This window comes from Lethenteron reissneri, chromosome 52, assembly GCF_015708825.2.
Source record: "Lethenteron reissneri isolate LAM-NWPU_2019-01 chromosome 52, ASM1570882v1, whole genome shotgun sequence".
In the NCBI taxonomy this organism is placed as follows: domain Eukaryota; kingdom Metazoa; phylum Chordata; class Hyperoartia; order Petromyzontiformes; family Petromyzontidae; genus Lethenteron; species Lethenteron reissneri.
The window spans coordinates 5127521-5144395 of NC_083830.1; the positions used below are offsets into that span (position 1 = coordinate 5127521).

At 47.1% G+C, this 16875-nt stretch overlaps 1 protein-coding gene across 1 annotated transcript in view; it reads right to left on the reverse strand.

Annotated features, from left to right (window-relative positions):
• The window catches only part of LOC133355844 (cytochrome c oxidase subunit 4 isoform 1, mitochondrial-like), a 554855-nt gene that overhangs the window by 176819 nt on the left and 361161 nt on the right, over positions 1-16875 (reverse strand). The gene's annotated exons all lie outside the window — the stretch shown is intronic.

Consider the following 16875-nt stretch of genomic DNA (forward strand, 5'->3'; position numbering starts at 1 on the left):
TTCATACAAAGAGTTAAGCAGATTATTCTTCATTATTTTTTAGGCTCTTTCATATATTTCTTCTTTATAGCATTGCACAATGCTCCAGCAGATCAAGACATGCCTAATACAAATATTGTACTCCTAAAAAAATGTTCACCTTCAGCACTGTTTAAGTTCATTAATTCTAGATTTGAAGTTTTCGTGACTGCAAGGATTCATACTCTTTGGTTTTTTCGGTAAAGTCACGTAGGTAAAAAACTTAAAATAAATTAAATCACGACGTTTCGGAAGCAACACATTTTGCACCCTACATTGTCCTTCTTGCCTTCAGCAGGGGGCAGACTATAGCAGTTGCAAGTACGGTGTGCATTTGAAGTGCCTCGTCTGTCAATTCTTGCTTCTGCAATTCGTAGGGGAGATCGAGGCGCCTTGCCAAGCCCACTGTGGTGTCAGAGGGAGGAACAAGGCAATATCCCGAGGCCATTTATAAGGCCTGCAGTGGGGCTCTTGAAATTAAAAAAAAGATGATTCTTGTTATTTTCGTTGCCGACCCCCCTGACTATGGAAGTCCAGTTCACCATGGGAGTGCAGTCCAGTTCACCATGGGAGTCCAGATCACCATGGGAGTCCAGTCCAGTTCACCATGGGAGTCCAGATCACCATGGGAGTCCAGTCCAGTTCACCATGGGAGTCCAGATCACCATGGGAGTCCAGTCCAGTTCACCATGGGAGTCCACTTCACCATGGAAGTCCAGTTTACATGGGAGTCCAGTTCACCATAGGAGTCCAGTCCAGTTCACCATGGGAGTCCAGTTCACCATGGGAATCCAGTTTACCATGGGATTCCAGTTCACCATGGAAGTCCAGTTCACCATGAGAGTCCAGTTTACAACGGAAGTCCAGTTCACCTTGGAAGTCCAGTTCACCATGGGAATCCAGTTCACCATGGGAGTCCAGTTCACCATAGACGTCCAGTTCACCTTGGAAGTCCAGTTCACCATGGAAGTCTAGTTCACCATGGAAGTCCAGTTTACCATGAGAGTCCAGTTTATCATGAAAGTTCAGTTCACCTTGAAAGTCCAGTTCACCATGGGAGTCTAGTTTACCATGGGAGTCCAGTTCACTGTGGAAGTCCAGTTCACCATGGAAATCCAGTTTACCGTGGGGGTCAAGTTTACCATGGGCAGGGGTCGGCAACCTGCGGCTCTGGAGGATGACCATCTCGTACTCACGTTCAATTGCGGCTCTTGAAATATTGGGCGGTGGAGGGGGGTTACCGAATTGGAAGAAATGTCAAGGAGAGCCAGACGAAGCATGGCGGAGAAAAAGGAGCGGGAAACTTGAAGGGAAAGTGAAGAACGGTTGGATGAGTGGAGATGGGGGGGAGCAGGAGGGGTGACGAAAGGGGATCAAGGTGAGAGAAGAGAGAGAGGAGTTCTGAGTGCGGAGTCTGCTGGCGCGTATGTTACCGGCTGTGTTACCTGCTGTGGGGAGCGGTAGCAATGTGGGTTAGCGCGCTGTGCTATGAGGCCCGGCCACCCGAGTTTGATTCCCGCTCATGGCTAACTACCAGTGACGATTATCTGAACCAGTCCTGGGCCTCCCCTAGTACCTGTCGCAATATGTAAAAACATCGCCACTGAGAAGACGAAGGTGATCGCGCGTGGTGTTGGCCACCCGCCCGCTCGTATACCGTGCCGGCCTTTATAGGTGCTTGCTAACAGCAATTGCCCCAAAAGTATGTTAAGGCTACACGGGGGGTCTTCGTCTTTGTTACCTGCTGTGTTATCTGTGGATCACAAATAAAGATGCCATGGTTGAACACTGCGTGAGCCGAGTCCCTTTTCCGGAAGTGCTTGTGTTCTATGGATGGCCTATTAATGGCATTATAGTTTATCTCAGCGTGCTTCTGAAGTGATTCAATCACACCCGAAAATAGTCACCCGACGTTATAGACACAGCGTGCATGACACGGGCAGTCAGAAAAGTAAAACAGAGCCGTCTGAGTGGTACCTAACGGGCCTGAAAGGGGGATTGGTTAGAGGCAGGGAATCTAAGGGAGTGGAGATAGAAATACAACATGGAAAGAGCCGGAAACGAAGGATGATTGATAGGGAGGATGGTTGGAATCCGTTAGGAAAAGTGGAAGGCGATTGGCAGAGTGAAAGCGGAAGGTCAAGGAACCTTCGGGAAAGGGGCTTGAGGGATAAATGATCCTTATGGCGGTCTCCCCAGGGTACCAAATAATACAAAATAGCCGAGGCAATAAAATATTTCATTTCTGGGACACTATTTTTTCCAGGGGTGGACTTAACTCCGCGACTGGGGTACCAATCAATCCGAAATCAGTGCCACTCCGCGATGTCGAAACGCAGCGAGGACGATTGCGCTGAAACCCTGAACGCTCGTACGAACTACGGTGCATCGTGTACAGCTCGTCGAGATTAATCGATTTGCCGCATCGCCGACCATCAACAGATTAAAAAATAACTGTATCACGGACATCATGAGCTGGGGTACCACCATAAGGTTCATATAAGCGCGAGAGAGAGTTCAGGATTCTTGGAGAAAAGGGAATCTTTGAAGACCGCGTCACGTGCTGGAAGAAATGAAGACTCCTATTATTGAAGAGTACTGTGTCGGGTGTCACTACACTTTTACAAAAAACAACATTTGTCCAGACAGTGCTACAGTGGATATATTGCTGTGCTTTGAACCCAGTGACCCACGTTCAATTCTCGATCACAGCTAACATTAGTGGCGAGTAATATCCGAACTGGTCATTCCCTCTATCTCACCAGCCTGTTATGTATATTGCACTTCTTTCGCACCGAATATAGCCAACCGTGCTAATCGGAAGTGTGGATTATAATGTTAATCAGTTTAACACGTAGGTTTTCGCGACCAATATCATCCATAATAGAGGTTTTTGGGTTAGATCGCGTAAATATCTAGATGTGTCGTTAAGAGCGCAGAAGTGTGGTCACCACATCTACGCCTCTATATAAGGAACGAAACAGGTGGACTTCTCCACAAATCTGGCTGTCGCCTGATGAAGCTCGTTGTCATTACTGGCGAAACGTCGTACTCAGATTGTAAATGTTGTGGCTTGGCTCTCCAACACACAACCGGTTAGTGCTATCGTAGTATACTACATTATGCACTACACTATACTACACTACTATACACTACACACTAGTGCTGTACTAGTAACGAATTGGCCACGCTGCAGCTTCATACTATTAACATTCCTTCCCTTTATTAATGCTAACCCTACTCCCTCCCTTTGATGCTGCTAATCCTGCATAATGCATAGGCATAATATGACTTTGAAACCCCCCGCCCACCTCCTACGCATTCCACAAGTAGTGACTAATCCCATATCTGCATTTCCCATATATATGCTAAATTCCTCTTGATATGCAAATTCCTTTGTCAAGGCGCTCTTCTCCCTCCAACCCAGCTTAAATATACGCTCCAAGCCTGGTGGTGTTCATTCAGACACTGTCTTTCCGACAGACCTGTTCTTCACCTGAGGACGGCTGCTTGCGTTGTGGCCAAAACGTCGTGAGAATTATTTTATTATGTTTTACTTTTATTATTTTATTATTACCCTTCTACGTGACTTTACCGAAAGAACCAAGAAGATGGCCACGTTCTGTTCACGTGACAACCCTCACTAGTTGCCCGTGTCGGGTGGTGGCGGGTTCCAACAACACATTTATATATTTACGCGATCTAACCCAAAAAAACTCTATTATTGATAATGTTCATAATTTGTTCACATGCAGTTGAATAAATTAACGTGTAATTAGAACAGATGGTGTTCAATAAGTTGGTTGTATATGTAAGGTCATGACGCCAGAAGCCGACTGACCTGTTGGATCTTATCTTACTCCCAACGTGCAGCCGTTATCGGTAAAGCTACACAAATCTGGTCAGACACAGATCTACCGGATTATAAGACGCCGCGTAAACTTTTACTTTTTTTTTAAATGCAAGGGGAGAGTGCGTCTTATAATTGTCCGGGACGTATAATTGCAATACAGGCGTGAGGGCTCCAGCATTTGATTACCGATGAAAGCCTCACCTCAGTAGCGTGACACGGCACTCGATCCATCACTGACCGAGGATTCCCCGGCGTGTAGGCTTTTGCGTTGGCTAAACCGTGGCGGTGTATGAATTAAAAATAATCGCACGAATTGAAAATCTATATTTCACCGGACGGTGCTTGGGCATCGCGTTGAAACCAAACTTCACGCGCAACAATGATTGTGAGACAGGTCAAGTGAGTGCCTCTTTGTGGGTAACATTGGCAATACTCTTTGGTTTTTTCGATAAAGTCACGTAGGCAAAAAAATAAATAAATAAAAATCACGACGTTTCGGAGGCAACACAAGCTTCTGTCTTCAGGTGGAACCGTCATAACAAAATTACTGATACAGTAACTTTACCGACAAACCCAAAGAGTATGAATCCTTGCAGTCACGAAAACTTCAAATCTAGAAACAGTGGCAATTTTGTGAAGAAATTGGTCCCTGCTATGAGAGAACGTGAATTTCCACCAATGGCTTAACTGGCTCAGAACCCCACACTCACTATTTTGCCTTCATATCCCTCACTAAACCCCTCTTTACTTGCGCAGCGATGTTGTATTCTTACTGTCTGACTCGCCCCTACCTGGCATCTGTGAGGGAAAAAAACAGATTCATAGCTCATCGGATTCGTCCAGCATAAATATTCCGATTCATTCTTTTTTGGTCACAAAGGGTGAGATGTAGTTCCCCCCCACTTCATAAGTTATTTCCGATGCCAACGCAGCCAATGAAAATGTATTCAGTGTTTGCACCACACCCATCTGTTGGCTAGGAGAAAGGCCTTCTTGCATTTTTTTTTTTACAAACCTCTTGGATTCTCAACTAACAATAATGGAAGAGAACAAGTAGTATTTTGATACCGGTTAAACCAATAGCTATGTGAAAGTCGTAATTATTAACAATGCTAAAAAATTGGGGGTCTCTCTTTTATGAATTTGTTCAGTAGCAGAAGACCCAAGGTCACACTCATTCAGCATCATTGATACATTTTTTCTATTTAAAGCTTTCGTGACTGCAGGGATTCATATTCTTGGTTCTTTCAGTAAAGTCACGTAGAAGGGAAATAATAAAATAATATGTTGCAATCGAAACTTCGTGAGAATTTTATTGCTTTATTTTTATTATTTTATTATTTCCCTTCTACGTGACTTTACCGAAAGAACCAAGAATATTGATTAATGTCTTAACCTCTCTCCTTCCCCCCTTGCTGTTACCCCCGGTGACTTTGTATTTTCATCGTGTGCGTTATTTCGCAAGGCGTTTAGGGATGCCACCGTGGGGCAATTTGGCCGGATAAATAAACTAAAAACAAAAAAATCCTTATTTGTCACGATGCATCAACTTCTCGAACCAACCAACGCATCAAGGCCGCGTGTCACGGTGACAAGAAAGTGTGCGTGTGGTCGTTATCTGCTCCCTTTTTGGACGAAGTGGCGTGCGTCTAGCTACAGCTTGTCATGCTGACACTATGATCTGTGACAAGCCCCCAACTGGTGTTCCTGGCCTCCCGCATGGGAAACACGCGGTGACGGTGTTGCACAACGGATTCTCTTGTTTGTGGAGACCATATCATGCTGGCTGTATGGGCGTGTGTGCCCCACAAGCAGTGCGATTTCATCACAATCTGCTTCACCCGGAGAATCCAAGTTTCATCTGGTTTTCTTTTTTACTATTCTCAACTCAACGGCTGACCTTACTTGCACCAACCTCGCCAAAAACTACTTTGTCCATCAAAAGGCACCATGTTCTCTATCCCAAAGTCCACAAGAGATAAAGCTTGTATGACAGTCCTTTTTATAAGGGCAGGATATTTTAGGGAAACGCCGTTAAGATAAAGGTTTATTGCACGCAAGATTGGACAGCTGTATTTTACGTAGGACAGATCATGTCAGTTATTTAAAGAATGATAACACTAACAACACATATTCTTAGGTTTTTTCGGTAAAGTCACGTAGGTAAAAACATTAAAAAGTAAAATAAAATAAAAATCACGACGTTAATTTTATTTTACTTTATAATGTGTTTACCTACGTGACTTTACCGAAAAAACCTAAGAATATGAATCATTGCAGTCACGAAAGCTTCAAATCTAGAACTAACAACACAACAACGTCCTGTAATCACCCGAAAAGCCTCACTGAGCCTTCAGACTATTTTCCAAGAAGGTCAATGTGTTGGTCAATTCCATGAACGTGTGGTCTTTGGCTTTGTGTGTATTTTCTTCCCCCTCCCCCTCCCCCATGTTGTTGCTTTCGAAATCTGTTTGTGATCTAGGTCACTCTTGCACATGAGACTCTATCCCGGTGTCTTCCATTCTCACCCAGTTCAAACCAAAAACAATAAGCTTAAAAAAAACGTTAATTTTGGCATGTGGCAGGAAACAGAGGACCTGGAGGAATCCCCGCACCAACGAGTAGATATGAAACTTACGCACGCCTTCTGGGCCCCCTTGCAGCAAGCATCTAAATCTGAAATTGCGTTAAATACTGCCTGTGATGTTTTGTTCATGTAGGATTGTAATCGACAATAGATAGTACATTGCTCAAACTGACTCACAGAGAGTTCGCAGGCCACATACATTTTCTATAACCAATGGCACGTGTACACTAATCCATTAAGGGCCCCGCGGTGGCGAGATGGTAACTACCTCGCCTGGTATACAGGTCGTGCGTTCGATTCCGACCCTGACGTCTGTATAAATCCGGCTGCCGCCTGATGAAGCTAGTTGCAATTACTGGCAAAACGTCGTCCTCAGATTATAAATGTTGTGTATTTGCTCTCCAACACACCGGTGTGCTGTAGTGGTAACGAATTTGCCACGTTCTGTTTACATGACAGACCTTACTGATTGGCTGTGTCGGGTGGTGGCGGGTTTAACGAAACAATTATAGTAACGCGATCTAACCCGAAAAAAACTATATAATGTATATTTGGAGTTCTCCCCGTAGTCGCGTGGATTTTTCTCCGGGTTCTCCGGATTTTCCCTCCATATTTTACAATCAACATGCGTTGAGAGTGTTTGGCTGACATACATTTGCACACGATTGGCCACTTCGTTGGGCTATTATTTGTGGCCAGGTAGCTTCTGAAAAAGAGCTACATAGCTCAGTGGGCCTTTACCTGATAAAATAAAAGTAAAATAGTTTAGTTTTAGTTCAATTATGGGTGTTACACTTTATTCCACCAGTGGAGGACCTCGGGGAGAGTGATTGGGGAAATTGCCCCCGCCCCCCGCCTCTGAAACCCCCGAAATTTGTGTTTTGATATTTACCAGTGACAATGCACTGAATTTGTTTTTTTTATTTCATGTAAAAAATCGTGACATTTCGGGATTGCCCCCCCCCCCCCGCCTGCATGCCCCCACCCCACGGAGTGGATGAGTTGTCGCAATTCATGGTGACAGTTCGGTTCAAAATTCGATTTCATTTCAGTGGCCCTATAGTTTCTGCAGAAGTCACGCGGACCCATTTCACACGACACACACACATATATACGAATATAAAAAAAAACACCGCCGCGCGTATTGTGAAGCTTAATGATCGCGATATATGAACAGATTAACCCATGACACATTGTGTCCAGGGGAGGATCAAGAGCAGAGTTCTTCATTGCAAGGCCCGCGGACCACTGATGGCCTTTAGTGCGGCCCCTGACGTACGGCCCCCGACAAATACACAACACGTGACACCCCCCCCCCCCCATCATCATCGTGCTTCTGTCAAACCCACAATTGTTTCAAACGCGTGGCAGCCCTCAAACAGAAATGTCGTGAAGACTACTGATCTAGATTCTTCCCGAGGTGGGGAGTCCTACATTAATTATGAAAACATTCAATATAATTCCTCTGGTGAATATCAATAAAATATAAATATTCGGAGGCTCAATGTGGAGGGTAGATGTCTCTTGGATTCACGGCTGCGTCCGGCATTGCATACTAAGCCGCCACGATGCGTGATTTTATATCAAACCTCACCGGGCAACCTTTGCTCAGAATATTTTAACATTTATCCTCCAATAAACATTTCTCTTCAGCTTGACCGCACCCGCCCATGCCGTTGGAGCTCTTGAGAGCAGCGATATTACGGGGCAGCTTCGGTCGTTTATAGAAACGGTTGGGCTGGTGGTAGCAGGAGGTGAACATTCTAGACTTTAACAGTCAATGTCGTGTACTTTCTCCCTAATTGCTGGTCGTAAATGTATCGACCCTAAAGTGACGACGCGGAATGGTCAGATGCCTGCCACGAGTTGAACTTGTGATGTCAACATTATTAACCCGTTAAACCACGTAGGAATATATATACATATCATGCGTATAAAACTATACTCGGGCATAGGCACCGGGCGAACTGACGATGTTGTACGGAGGAATAGCAAAATATTACAGCGTTATGTTTGGTTTAGATATCCAGTCAAGAGCTTAGGGAGATGTGGAGTAACTCAGTGGACAGTTGACCACGAGACGTGTCCGTCGAATCCAGTTGGCCGCATTCGCATTGTGGAGTCTTCTCGAGTCTCTCCATTTGTGCGTCCGTGTGACGTTGCCACGTGGTTCGTGGCCTTCCCGCTGTCACTTGGGGGCATGCGAAGATGGCAGCCTTCACGTGGGCCACTCGTTATCAACACGGCGACTGAACGTCGATCAACGGCCTCCTTGGTCTCCAGAGCAACAACTTAAGGCACCGTGGGTGTGCAGCCTGGAGACTCAACTGAGTAATGGGATTTCTCTTGTTAAGATAATAATAATAACAGGAATTACACAATGCTTTTGCAGTGGTGTTGGACAATTGGTGTTATCCAATTTGATACTATTATTCTTGGTTCTTTCGGTAAAGTCCCTTCTACGTGACTTTACCGAAAGAACCAAGAAAATGAATCCCTGCAGTCACAAAAGCTTTAAATCGAAAGATATTATTTTTGTCAGTGGATTTATTTTATAATAGTGCTGCTTTAAAAACGGTGGGATTTTTATGAACAGTGTGTATTTTGTTCGAGCAAGACATGGGGCAGCAAACCAATGATAATATAATACATTAGCATAGCTTCAGGAAAATACCATGGACAAACTCACGACTGAACGTTGAGCCCCATAGTCGCTGTTCGCCCGCCAGGATATCCAGGCGTGTGATCAGTAGCGTTTACCCGCAGCCTGTGCCGGCGAAGGTCAGATCATAGGCACCGTGCCCAATTGGCCTGTACCGGAGACGGCAGTTCGATTTTATGGTCTTAAGTTGTCACTTAGCGCCGATATTGTCGGTATTGTAACCACTCACGAGCCTCGGACTCACTCTCGCGTCCTCTCTGCGCGCAATAACTTGTCGCTCCCTTTGCAATCGCTCGCTCTTTCTCACGCTCGCCTGGTTTTACTCACTCACTTACGTTGAACTTCGTTCACGCCGCACGGCGCCAAGGGGCCGTCCATAAATGACGTCACGCGATTTTGGACGATTTTTGACCCCCCCACACCCCTTCGTCACACGGCGTCACAAAAAGTGAGATCCCCCCCCCCCTAAAAAAAAACATGCTTCAAATCGCTTTAAACTATTGTCATTGTAGTGCGTATTTAATGTGGCGCTGCACTCTGATGTTGTAGGAGAAAACATTTATTTAAAAAGTCTATTTAAGTAGAACGTGTTGTCTATATTTATTTAAAGTTGCGCATTTTGATGTGACGTCACATTTCTCAACCCCCCCCCCCCCCCATCGTTACACATCGTCACAAATGTCTGACCCCCCCCCCCCCACCTAGGTGCGTGACGTCATTTATGGACGGCCCCCAACCGTGCCAAATCGGAGGTGTGGGGGAAGGACAACGGGCTGACGGCATGTCCAGAATGTACCTTTGAACCCTCGCAATTCTCGCCTACACCAGACACTTTACTCGACCTTGCGATGACCCCCGCGTCCGTATGCACACACGTAAGCTTGCGGCACCTTGAGATTTCGTCACGTTTCCACCACTGACAAACCCAAGTTGTATTGCACAATCGTGCAATACGCAGTCACACGAGCGTAGGCCAGTCACGTAGGGTCTTACGGACAAACTGCTTGAGCAGGAATTGTGCTGATGTGTTGGCTGATCCGATTTGAGTAAATGATTTTCAAAATGTATTTATAATATTGCTTTTATACTGAGTGTCTGCTGCTGCTGTGTCCTGTACAGCGCTTTGAGATCCTTGATGAAGAGCGCTATAGAAATTTAATAATAATAATACAGAAGGCATTATTATTATTATTGGCAGAGGAATTATTTTAGAAAAGTGCTGCTTTTAAAAACGGTGGGATTTTATCGACAGTTGTTTTTTAAAGGGATGGGGGCAACAAACGAACGATGCCGCATTAATTTTAACTTCAGGAAAATCCCGTAGACAGATTAAAAACTGCAAGTTTTACGGAGAATAGAAAAACAATGGCGGCACAAGTACGCACCCCTCAACATGACCTCAAATCTCCGAAATTAACACATTCCTGCGAAGGGAGCTGGTAGGAACGTTGGGTTGCTCGGTCAATGGCCTGCAGGGTCAACGGCGGCGTGGTGTATTCCGCAAATATGCCCGACTGTGAGGGCGGGCACAAGCCGGCGTGAGTAGGTTAAACGTTGAGTTTTATAAGGGCACCACGGGGTGACCAGCCCCTCCCCACCCAGCCCCACCCCTCCCACCCCCACCCAGCCCCACCCTCCCCACCTAGCCCCTCCCTCCCCACCCAGCCCCTCCCTGCACGACGGACGGACACAATAATCCCCTGTGGGCTGGTGTAACCAGGAGGTTCCTACCAGTATAATTTAACACGTTGCTCCGCATTCAATTATATGATACCACTATATATTTTTTTTCTTACAAATATTTCTGTCAATTTACTGCTGGATGAAGGCCTCTACAAGCTTTGTCGGTCACGGCGGGGAGGGGGGCGGGGGGAGTAGAGTTTGACCATACTTCACCACGCTCGTCAATACGAGTTGACACCGTAGATTTGAGAACTTGCAAGTAGCACGGTGACGTCGCGCGTACGACGTCATGCCAGTGCCCAAATGATTTACTCATCGCGTCGAGTCTGTATTGTTGTGTTAAGTTCGTTATCTCTCCCCCACACACACACACATACCTCCGATTAGCACGATTGGCTACGTACGGTGCAAAAAAAGTTCAGCATACGTACAGACACACGTGCAGGTGCCATCATTGCAGGCAAGGCAATGATCTCACCTGCCATCGCCAAGGAGGGCATGTGCACGGAGGCAGCTGTCACCGGTGAAACGACGACTGCGACGAAATTCACACGAGTCATCGTGTGTGGCTGCCGCCTCCCGACCTGCTGACATGGCCGTGCGGGAGATTCCTTCGTGCGGAATGCGCTTACACGTGGCTTTTTCCAGCCGGGCTTGTGCCGCTCGCGCTGGGTGGGTTACACAGCCGCGCGAAGACGAAACAAGCCTCCCAATGCATTGTTGTCTTGCCACAAACGAACCACGACATCTCGCTGATATCGTCAAGGAGCATAAACCATCACGCAAAACTCCGGTCGTCCTCGCAGCAGCAGCAGCAACGGCTTTTGGCTGGCCATCGCACGCTTTCAGATGCGCTTCTGCGGCCGTCTGGAACGCTCTTCCTTCCGATATTAGGAAGCCACTGGGACTATGCACTTTTAAATCTCGATTGAAAACTATTTTCTTTAGAACGGCTTTGTGTGTTTAGTTTGTTGTTCTTCCCTTCCCCAGCACCTCCGATTAGTGGGGTTGGCTACGTACGGTGGGAAAGAAGTTTAACATACATTGTCACCATCATCATCGACGGCCATGCTCAACCCACTGCTGGATGAAGGCCTCCCCAAGCCGCCGCCATCTCTGACGATCCCACGATGTAACTGATCCACCTCGAACGCACCCGCACATCGCACGATTCCGTCACTCCGTCTCCGCAACAGGCGTCACTCTTGGACGCGCTTTCTCTGCATGCACCGTGCAAAGGAAAAAAGACATTGAGTTTGAGACCATCAGCATGTGGACCCGTGGGATATCTACAGTGGCGTAGCGATGTTGGGCATGGGCTGTGGTGCAGTTGATTCAAGTGTCCCATCCAGCCCCCCCCCCCATCCTACTTCCCCCACGCCGCCCCCTCCCCCCCCCCCCCACTTTTATTTCTAACCAAGGGCCTTGTGGCCCATGCACCTTGGTGCAGTTGCAAGTTGCACCCCCTGAATATTTGCTAGAGTTGGGTGCTCTGGACACAGCTAGATAGGGGCCACCCATTGAGCAGGTACGCCAAAATCTGTCAAAACTTGACCCCTCCCCCCCTCCCTGTACGCACGTGGACTTTTTACCCCCCCCCCCCTCCCACATGCGTACGTACGCCTGACGCACCCCCCCCCCCCCGAATCCTATAGAACAGCCGATATTTAATCCACGCAGAAACGATCAATGATTAATAATATTAACGTGTTTAAGCAAACAGACAATCCTCCGACGGCTGCGTTCAATAATTAAGTCGTGTACCTTGGCCACTTATTTTGCTGAGCTGCGTGATAGCTGCAGTCAGGGGCACGGTGGCACACAAGTGACACCTCTCCCACAGTCCCACTTCTCCCGGCAGGACTTGTTGTCTGACAGCTGAAGAAACTGAACTGTGGCTCATTTGCAAGCCAATGTAGACAAATTATTATCGAGGCTTCACCCCCCCACCCCCCCGTTTCCTATGCGTACATTGTCAGTACGCATTTGGGTTAACCCCCCTCCCCCCTCCATGCGTACGTACTAGACGGATGGCCCTTTACGTGGCAGCCTGTTGATCTGCAGTGGAGCTGTCACGTTTTGCGGTGACGATGTATCACGCTTGGCTCCATACGGCGCCGACAGAAGTTCAACGTACGTACGTGCCGTCGTCATCAAATCATCGTCCGAGTCATCGACATCATGATTTCCAACAATGTTGAGATGGGAGATCCGGACATGGTTACGTTTTCAATTATATTTCTCATCATCATCATCGTCGTCCTGAATAATCATCAGCGTCTTTAGCATTCTTGTAAATATAGCATCAGTCAGCCAAAGGATGGAATACGCCTGACTGGACGCAAACCGCGGAGACGGAGCGATGCAATCAGCTGGCGTGCAGATGGATTGTTGCGTCACAGAGCCCGGGAGAGATGGCGACAGCCTTCATCCAGCAGTGGAGTCATCGCGGTTGATGATGAGTGACGGTCAAATGTTTGGCTGTCAGGTAGATATAAACAAAAATTGCGTCAACTATTAAGTGACGCTAAAGAGAAATAGGTAATCATTTATACTTAACGTTCCGTTCAGAATGAGCTCATTATGTATTTCGGTCCAGTAAAGCTTTTAGGAGAAAATAATAACAATAATTACTATTATTACGATGACCCAAGATAGCTTCACTCAAGTGTCGCGGAGTTGTGTTCAGGAGGGCCATGCATTCAATTGAGATGTTTGCCCAATTCTATAAACGATTGGAATGTGAAACAAAACCGGAATACCCAGAGAAACCCACACATGCAACTGCGAGGGGGTTTGTAACATGCCACACGGGTTCACAAATCAGTGTCTGTACCGCAAACTCCCGGTCAACTCACAGCCTAAGCCTGAAGTTTTTCCCGGGCAGTCTCCAATACAAGCACGAACCAGACTCAGCCACCCGCTTAGCTTTCGAGAGCTGACAAAGGTGGAACATAGTCTTTGGTTCTTTCGGTAAAGTCACGTAGGTATAAATAAAATAAATCACGACGTTTCGGGCGCAACACAAGTGTCCATCATCAGGTGGTTGCGCCCGAAACGTCGTGATTTATTTATTTTATACCTACGTGACTTTACCGAAAGAACCAAAGAGTATAGATTCCTGCAGTCACGAAAGCTTCAAATCAAGATTAAAGGTGGAACGCACATCCAGGGCGATATGGTGACATACTCTTTGTTTTTTTCGGTAAAGTCACGTAGGTAAAAAATAAAATAAAATAAATGAAAACAACTAAATTAATTCACGACGTTTCGGTGACAGGCGAAACACTGCCCTCGACTAGCGGTGTATTGTCAAACGATAGGGTCGACACAGCTTTTAGAACGTCTACGGTGTCTACATTACGCGCGCGTGCGCATGCGCGGTATGGTAGCAGTGAGCGCGCTGCGCTGCACCGAGCACGTAACGCAGCGCGCGAACCGCAGCCCGGCGACGCGGGTTCGATTCTCGTTCATGGCCAACACCCAGTGACGATTATCTTAACCGGTCCTGGGCATCCCCTAAGTCGACTCAGCCTCAAATAACTACACGGTTTGATGTGTGAATGGCATGCACTGGGAAGACAAAGGTGGCCGGCCGTGGTGGTGGTGGTGGTGGTGGTGGGCCCGGACTTTATGGGGGAGTGGGGGCGGAGGAGTGACACACAACAACGAGCAGAAATTTGGGCGGATAAATTACAGGAAGTTAGCACAGTGGGCAGCACAGATGCTGGATTTATCAGTCGTCTCGGTCAGCCAAATCATAAAACGTGGGTCTGTCTCGTGACCTCCTTCCAGCAGCGACCCTTCCACACTTCTTCACGTGATAGCCTGAAGGTGCACCTAGCCTGGTACAGGCACTGTGGTGACATCACCGCCACTTAGTGGCCAACGGTGGATCTTGTTGTTGTAAAAGGGTGTGTGGTTGCCACGGTGGCGAGATGTTAACTACCTCGTCTGGTATACAGGAGGTCGCGGGTTCGATCCGGAGCCTGACGCCTGCTGTTGTATATTTTGAGTTTTCGTGTCTCGCTCCCCATGGCCGCGTAGATTTTTCTCCGGGTCCTCCGTTTTTTCCCTCCATATTTAGAATCAACGTGCGTTGAGACGTATTTGCCTGCTATAAATTTCCACGTGATGATGATGATAAGCCACTTCGTCGAACTATTATTCAAGGTAGCCAGGTCGCTTCTGGAATAGAACTACACAGCTCAGTGGGCCTTACCTGGTGAAATAAAAACACGTGTTTATAGCGTCAGTGTGTGTGTGCGCATGTAATTGTGTGTACACGTGCATGCATATACTGGATATCCGCGAACATTCCTGATGCACGGGCCACGAACAATTACAGTAATTAAGCCAAGCATTTGTAACTTGAGCAGTGAAAGGGGAATCGTAAGTCCACGGGCAGATTTATTGTCGTCATCTACTTAACAGCTTTTAGCATCCGTGAGTATCCATTTAAATCGGATTGGTCACTTTGTCGGGCACATGATAGGAAGAGCGGCAGAAGAAAACATCAATGTGATCATTCCACGTTAGCTTCTTTCCAATGAGCTGAATGCCGCAAACATAGCAAGTATATACCAGGGAATGAGTGAAGCAACGGCCGTCTGGAACGCTCTTCCTTCCAATGTTAGGAAGCCGCTGGAGCTATGCACTTTTAAATCATCTCGATTGAAAACGCATTTCTTTAGACCTGCTTTTTGTCTTTAGTTTATTGTCCTTCCCCATGCACGTCCGATTAGCATGGTTGACCATGTACGGTGCAAAAGAAGTTCACCGTACGTACGTACATACGTCGCGAGCAACGCACACCAATGCCTCGAGGAAGGGGCACGGCGCACGATCGCGTCGCCCACGCTTCTCGCCACTTTCGCTTCTACCAGCGACCACCGGCACCACAGGACGTGCGTGCGGTCGGTGCTAACCACGCAACGCTGGGATTATGACAATCGGATCGGAGAGTGTGCGTGCCGGGGAAGGTGGCTTCCGCGTTGGGACCCATCCAACATGCGATGCGAGTGCGATGGCATCGATGGCGATGATTCACTGGAGGGCCGAGGGTGCTGATGCTGGCCGCTGTCAAATGCTTCACACATTCAACCGCAGCACTCAGAAATGTTGAGGTGGGGTTCGTTTTTGAGCCGGCTTAGTCAAACAATGAAATGCGTTAAAGGTGCAGCCCTGCACTTGCCTCCGCTAGAGCGAGCTCTAAAAATAAACCAATTTATTTTACCAGGTAAGGTTCACTCAGCCATACAGCTCTTTTTAAGAAGAGACTTGGCCGCAAATCATAGCTCAAGAATGTGCATTATCACTCTGTGGAAATGTATAGCAGCCAAATAATTAAAACGCATGTTGATTCTAAATGTGGAGGGAAAACCCGGAGGACCTGGAGAAAAATCAATGTGACCACGGCGAGAACATACAAACTCCAAATATACAGGTGACAAGGTCAAGATCGAACCCTGCATACCAGGCGAGGTAGTTAACATCTCGCCACCATTGCACCCAAGAGCCCCCTCGTAAGGGTATTTGGCCTACTCTTCCACGCTGGCCAAAAGTCTTGAAATAGGTGGAGGTAACCACACTTTACCCGGCCGCACATGACCTACCGATCGACAAATTTGTGGTGTGCCCATTTATACCGATGGGTGGACAAGGGCGGTGGGATTTAACTGCCGCGCCAGGAGATTAAACCAGAAACCTCTGGATTGCAAGTCCAGTGACCAAGCCATTGCACCATCGCAGCATGCCTACCAAACCATAACATTGCAATTATACATCCCGGTGGCAAAATATTACGCATGATATATAATCGAAAACTCTACAGCGCGTTGATAAATAGTTTGTACGGGAATATTAAAATTAACTTTTTTTGAATTTTACAGTTGGCTTATTCACTTCCGATTATTTTTTTGCTCTCCCAGCGATGGAAAAGACGTCCGCTAAAAGTGCCACGAGGACATGATATTGCACATTTGTGGTCCTGCTGTCGGCGACGTTGGGGAGACAAAGGTGGGGAACGCGCCAACCTCCTTTCTCAACGCCAACGGCTTTTCACCTCCACAC